A 7,123-nucleotide genomic window follows, 5' to 3' on the forward strand; every position below is an offset into this window, starting at 1 on the left:
TCAAATATCAATGCCAGACTGGTGTTTCTACTGTTATTTCAAATGCCACTACCAGACTTGACTCTCTGCTGTGATGTCAAACATCAATACCAGACTGGAGTCTCTGCTGTGATGTCAAATATCAAAACGAGAATCTTGATTCTGCTGATTTCAAATAGCAATTCTAGACTCGTCTCTCTGCTGTGATATCAACAATTAATTCCAGACTCGACTCTCTGCTGTGATGTCAAATATCAATGCCAGACTCGCGTCTCTGCTGTGATGTCACATATCAGTGCCAGAGTAGATTCTCTGCTGTGATGTCACACATCAATTCCAGGTTCGTGTCTCTGCTGTGATGTCAAATATCAACACCAGACTTGCGTCTCTACTGTGATGTCAATTATCAATGCCAGAGTAGATTCTTTAAGGTGATGTCAAAAATCAATGCCAAACCCGTCTCTCTGCTGTGATGTCAAATAGCTCTCACGGGGTGTGTCTGAGGTGAAGTATGAGTGATCGCCGATCATAGAGCGTGTCTCTGATGTGATTTATCAGCAGTCACCGCTAGCCGGGCGTGTCTGTCACGTGACGTATTAGCTATCGCCAATTTCAGGGCGTGACTGTGACATAACTTATCACCAATCGCCGCTCGCCGGGCGTGTTTCTTATTTGACGTATGAGCAATCGCCCATAGTTGGGCGTGTCTTTGACATAACTTATCAGCAATCGCCGCTAGGCGGGCGTGTCTGTGACGTGACGTATTAGCGATCCCCAATGTCAGGGCGTGACTGTGACATAACTTATCAGCAATCGCCGCTGGCCGGGCGTGTTTGTTATTTGACGTATGAGCAATCGCCCATAGTTGGGCGTGTCTTTGACATAACTTATCAGCAATCGCTGCTAGGCGGGCATGTCTGTGACGTCACGTATTAGTGATTGCCAATGTCAGGGCGTGTCTGTGACATAACTTATCAGCATTCGCCGCTCGCCGGGCGTGTCTGTAACGTGACATATTAGCGATCGCCAATGTCAGGGCGTGACTGTTTTGTGACTTATCAGCAATCGCGGTTCGCCCGGCGTGTCTATGACGTGACGTATTAGCGATCGCCAATGTCAGGGCGTGACTGTTTTGTGACTTATCAGCAATCGGCGCTCACCGGGCGTGTCTGTGACGTGACTTATTAGAGATCGTCAATGTCAGGGCGTCACTGTGATGTGACTTGTCAGTAATCGCCACTCGCAGGCCGTGTTTGTTATGTGACATATGAGCAATCGCCAGTAGCTGGGCGTGTCTGTGACATAACTTGTCAGCAATCGCCGCTCACAAGGGGTGTGTCCCACGTGAAGTATGAGGGATCGCCGATCACAGGGCGTGTCTCTGACCTGACTTATCCGCAATCGCCGCTCGCCGGGCGTATCTGTGACGTATTAGCGATCGCCAATTTCAGGGCGTGACTGTGATGTGACTTATCAGCAAACGCCACTCGCCGGGCGTGTCTGTGACGTGATGTATTAGCGATCGCCAATGTCAGGGCGTGACTGTTTTGTGACTTATCAGCAATCGCGGCTCGCCCGGCGTGTCTATGACGTGACGTATTAGTGATCGCCAATGTCAGGGCGTGACTGTTTTGTGACTTATCAGCAATCGGCGCTCACCGGGCGTTTCTGTGACGTGACTTATTAGCGATTGCCAATCTCAGGGCATGACTGTGATGTGACTTATCAGCAATCTTCACTCGCAGGCCGTGTTTGTTATGTGACGTATAAGTAATCGCCAATAGTTGGGCGTGTCTGTGACATAACTTATAAGTAATCGCCCCTCACACGGGGTGTGTCTGACGTGAAGTATGAGTGATCGCCCATCACAGGGCGTGTCTCTGACGTGACGTATAAGCGATCGCCAATGTCACGGCGTGAAAGTGATGTGACTTATCAGCAATCTTCACTCGCAGGCCGTGTTTGTTATGTGACGTATAAGCAATCGCCAATAGTTGGGCGTGTCTGTGACATAACTTATTAGCAATCGCCGCTCGCCGGGCGTGTCTGTGACGCGACGTATTAGCGATCGCCAATGTCAGGGCGTGAAAATTTTGTGACTTATAAGCAATCGCGGCCCGCCTGGCGTGTCTATGACGTGATGTCAAATATCAATACAAGACTTATCTCTCTACTTTGATGTCAAATTTCAATACCAGACTCGTCACTCTGCTGTGATGTCAAAAATCAATTCCAGTCTGGTCTCTCTCCTGTGATGTCAAATAGAAATACCAGACTCACCTCTCTGCTGTGATGTCAAATATCAATGCCAGATTCGCCTCTCTGCTGTGATTTCAAATATCAATGCCAGACATGAATCTCTGCTGCGATGTCAAATATCAATACCAGAATTGTCTCTCTGCTGTGATGTCAAATATCAATGCCAGACTGGTGTTTCTACTGTTATTTCAAATGCCACTACCAGACTCGTCACTCTGCTGTGATGTCAAAAATCAATTCCAGTCTGGTCTCTCTCCTGTGATGTCAAATAGAAATACCAGACTCACCTCTCTGCTGTGATGTCACACATCAATTCCAGGTTCGTGTCTCTGCTGTGATGTCAATTATCAATGCCAGAGTAGATTCTCTAAGGTGACGTCAAAAATCAATGCCAAACCCGTCTCTCTGCTGTGATGTCAAATAGCTCACACGGGCTGTGTCTGACGTGAAGTATGAGTGATCGCCGATCACAGGGCGTGTCTCTGGCGTGACTTATCAGCAATCGCCGCTCGCCGGGCGTGGCTGTCACGTGACGTATTAGCTATTACCAATGTCAGGGCGTGACTGTTTTGTGACTTATCAGCAATCGCCGCTCGCTGGGCGTGTCTGTGACGTAAATTATTAGAGATCGCCAATGTCAGGGCGTGACTGTGATGTGACTTATCAGTAATCGCCACTCGCAGGCCGTGTTTGTTATGTGACATATGAGAAATCGCCAGTAGTTGGGCGTGTCTGTGCCATAACTTATCAGCAATCGCTGCTCACACGGGGTGTGTCCGACGTGAAGTATGAGTGATCGCCGATCACAGGGCGTGTCTCTGACGTGACTTATCAGCAATCGCCACTTGCCGGCCGTGTCTGTGACGTGACGCATTAGCGATCGCCAGTGACAGGGCGTGACTGTGACATAACTTATCAGCAATCGCCGCTCGCTGGGCGTGTTTGTTATGTGACTTATGAGCAATCGCCCATAGTTGGGCGTGTCTGTGACATAACTTATCAGCAATCGCAGCTCGCCGGGCGTGTCTGTGACGTGATGTATTAGCGATCGCCAATGTCAGGGCGTGACTGTTTTGTGACTTATCAGCAATCGCGGCTCGCCCGGCGTGTCTATGACGTGACGTATTAGCGATCGCCAATCTCAGGGCGTGACTGTGATGTGACTTATCAGCAATCTTCACTCGCAGGCCGTGTTTGTTATGTGACGTATGAGCAATCGCCAATAGTTGGGCGTGTCTGTGACATAACTTATAAGTAATCGCCCCTCACACGGGGTGTGTCTGACGTGAAGTATGAGTGATCGCCCATCACAGGGCGTGTCTCTGACGTGACGTATAAGCGATCGCCAATGTAACGGCGTGAATGTGATGTGACTTATCAGCAATCTTCACTCGCAGGCCGTGTTTGTTATGTGACGTATGACCAATCGCCAATAGTTGGGCGTGTCTGTGACATAACTTATCAGCAATCGCCGCTCGCCGGGCGTGTCTGTGACGCGACGTATTAGCGATCGCCAATGTCAGGGCGTGACTATTTTGTGACTTATAAGCAATCGCGGCCCGCCCGGCGTGTCTATGACGTGATGTCAAATATCAATACAAGACTTATCTCTCTGCTTTGATGTCAAATTTCAATACCAGACTCGTCACTCTGCTGTGATGTCAAAAATTAATTCCAGTCTGGTCTCTCTCCTGTGATGTCAAATAGAAATACCAGACTCACCTCTCTGCTGTGATTTCAAATATCAATGCCAGACATGAATCTCTGCTGCGATGTCAAATATCAATACCAGAATTGTCTCTCTGCTGTGATGTCAAATATCAATGCCAGACTGGTGTTTCTACTGTTATTTCAAATGCCACTACCAGACTTGACTCTCTGCTGTGATGTCAAATATCAATGCCAGACTCGCGTCTCTCCTGTGATGTCACATATCAGTGCCAGAGTAGATTCTCTGCTGTGATGTCACACATCAATTCCAGGTTCGTGGCTCTGTTGTGATGTCAATTATCAATGCCAGAGCAGATTCTCTAAGGTGATGTCAAAAATCAATGCCAAACCAGTCTCTCTGCTGTGATGTCAAATAGCTCACACGGGCTGTGTCTGACGTGAAGTATGAGTGATCGCCGATCACAGGGCGTGTCTCTGGCGTGACTTATCAGCAATCGCCGCTCGCCGGGCGTGTTTGTCATGTGACGTATGAGCAATTGCCAATAATTGGGCGTGTCTGTGACATAACTTATCAGCAATCGCCACTTGCCGGCCGTGTCTGTGACGTGACGTATGAGCGATCGCCAATGTCAGGGCGTGACTGTTTTGTGACTTATCAGCAATCGGAGCTCACCGGGCGTTTCTGTGACGTGACCTGTTAGTGATCGCCAATGTCAGAGCGTGACTGTGATGTGACTTATCAGCAATCTTCACTCGCAGGCCGTGTTTGTTATGTGACGTATGAGCACTCGCCAATACTTGGGCCTGTCTGTGACATAACTTATCAGTAATCGCCCCTCACACGGGGTGTGTCTAACGTGAAGTATGAGTGATTGCCCATCACAGGGCGTGTCTCTGACGTGACTTATCACCAATTGCTGCTCGCCGGGCGTGTCTGTGACGTGACGTATAAGCGATCGCCAATGTCACGGCGTGACTATGATGTGACTTATCAGCAATCGCCACTCGCAGGCCGTGTTTGTTATGTGACGTATGAGCAGTCACCAGTAGTTGGGCGTGTCTGTGACATAACTTATCAGCAATCGCTGCTCACACGGGGTGTGTCCTACGTGAAGTATGAGTGATCGCCGATCACAGGGAGTGTCCCTGACGTGACTTATCAGCAATCGCCGCTCGCCAGGCGTGTCTGTGACGTGACTTGTTAGCGATCGTCAATGTCAGGGAGTCACTGTGATGTGACTTATCAGTAATCGCCACTCGCAGGCCGTGTTTGTTATGTGACGTATGAGCAGTCACCAGTAGTTGGGCGTGTCTGTGACATAACTTATCAGCAATCGCTGCTCACACGGGGTGTGTCCTACGTGAAGTATGAGTGATCGCCGATCACAGGGAGTGTCCCTGACGTGACTTATCAGCAATCGCCGCTTGCCGGGCGTGTCTGTGACGTGACGTATTAGCGATCGCCAATGTCAGGGCGTGACTGTTTTGTGACTTATCAGCAATTGCCACTCGCAGGCCGTGTTTGTTAGATGACGTATGAGTAATCGCCAATGTCAGGGCGTGACTGTGACATAACTTGTCAGCAATCGCCTCTCGTGTTTGTTATGTGACGTATGAGCAATCGCCCATAGTTGGGCGTGTCTGTGACATAACTTCTCAGCAATCGCCGCTCGCCGGGTGTGTCTGTGACGTGACGTGTTAGCGATCGCCAATGTCAGGGCGTGACTGTGACATAACTTATCAGCAATCGCCGCTCGCTGGGCGTGTTTGTTATGTGACGTATGAGCAATCGCCCATTGTTGGGCGTGTTTGTGACATAACTTATCAGCAATCGCGGCTCGCCCGGCGTGTCTGTGACGTGACGTATTAGCGATCGCCAATGTCAGGGCGTGACTGTGATGTGACTTATCAGTAATCGCCACTCGCAGGCCGTGTTTGTTATGTGACGTATGAGCAATCGCCAGTAGTTGGGCGTGTCTGTGACATAACTTATCAGCAATTGCCACTCACACGGGGTGTGTCTGACGTGAAGTATGAGTGATCGCCCATCGCAGGGCATGTCTCTGACGTGACTTATCAGCAATCCCCGCTCGCCGGCCGTGTCTGTGACGTATTAGCGATCGCCAGTGTCAGGGCGTGACTGTTTTGTCACTCATCAGCAATCGGCGCTCACCGGGCGTGACTGTGACGTGACGTATTAGCGATCGCCAATAGTTGGGCGTGTCTGTGACATAACTTATCAGCAATCGCCACACACACGGGGTGTGTCTGACGTGAAGTATGAGCTATCGCCGAGCACAGGGCGTGTCTCTGACGTGATGTCAAATGTCAATTCCAGACTCGTCTCTCTCCTGTGATGTCAAATATCAATACCAGACTCACCTCTCTGCTGTGATGTCAAATATCGATGCCAGATTCGAATCTCTACTGTGATGTCAAATATCAATGCCAGATTCGCCTCTCTGCTGTGATTTCAAATATCAATGCCAGCCATGAATCTCTGCTGTGATGTCAAATATCAATGCCAGAGTTGCGTCTCTGCTGTGATGTCACACATCAATACCAGACTTGTCTGTCTGCTGTGATGTCAAATATCAATACCAGACTCGTCTCTCTCCTGTGATGTCAAATATCAATACCAGACTCACCTCTCTGCTGTGATGTCAAATATCAATGCCAGATTCGCCTCTCTGCTGTGATTTAAAATATCAATACCAGACTTGTTTCTCTGCTGTGATGTCAAATATCAATACCAGACTCGCGTCTCTTCTGTGAATTCAAATATCAATGCCAGACAAGACTGTCTGCTGTGATTTCAAATATCAATACCAGACTTGTTTCTCTGCTGTGATGTCAAATATCAATACCAGACTTGTCTCTCTGCTGTGATGTTAAATATCAATACCAGACTCGCGTCTCTTCTGTGAATTCAAATATCAATGCCAGACAAGACTGTCTGCTGTGATGTCAAATATCAATACCAGACTCGACTCTCTGCTGTGATGTCAAATATCAAAACCAGAATCATGATTATGAAATCTGGAGGGAACCTCCAGGTTTCCACGCCTGCTGTGATGGATGCTTACAAGCGGGCGCGATGGATATCAGAGTGCAGGAGCCCAGGAACAGGTCCAAGACCTGAAACATAAGGAGATTGGAAAGAAAGCGTTGTGAAATCTGGAGGGAACCTCCAGCTTTCCACGCCTGCTGTGAT

The sequence above is a fragment of the Oreochromis niloticus genome, unplaced genomic scaffold (genome assembly GCF_001858045.2).
Source record: "Oreochromis niloticus isolate F11D_XX unplaced genomic scaffold, O_niloticus_UMD_NMBU tig00007353_pilon, whole genome shotgun sequence".
In the NCBI taxonomy this organism is placed as follows: Eukaryota; Metazoa; Chordata; class Actinopteri; order Cichliformes; family Cichlidae; genus Oreochromis; species Oreochromis niloticus.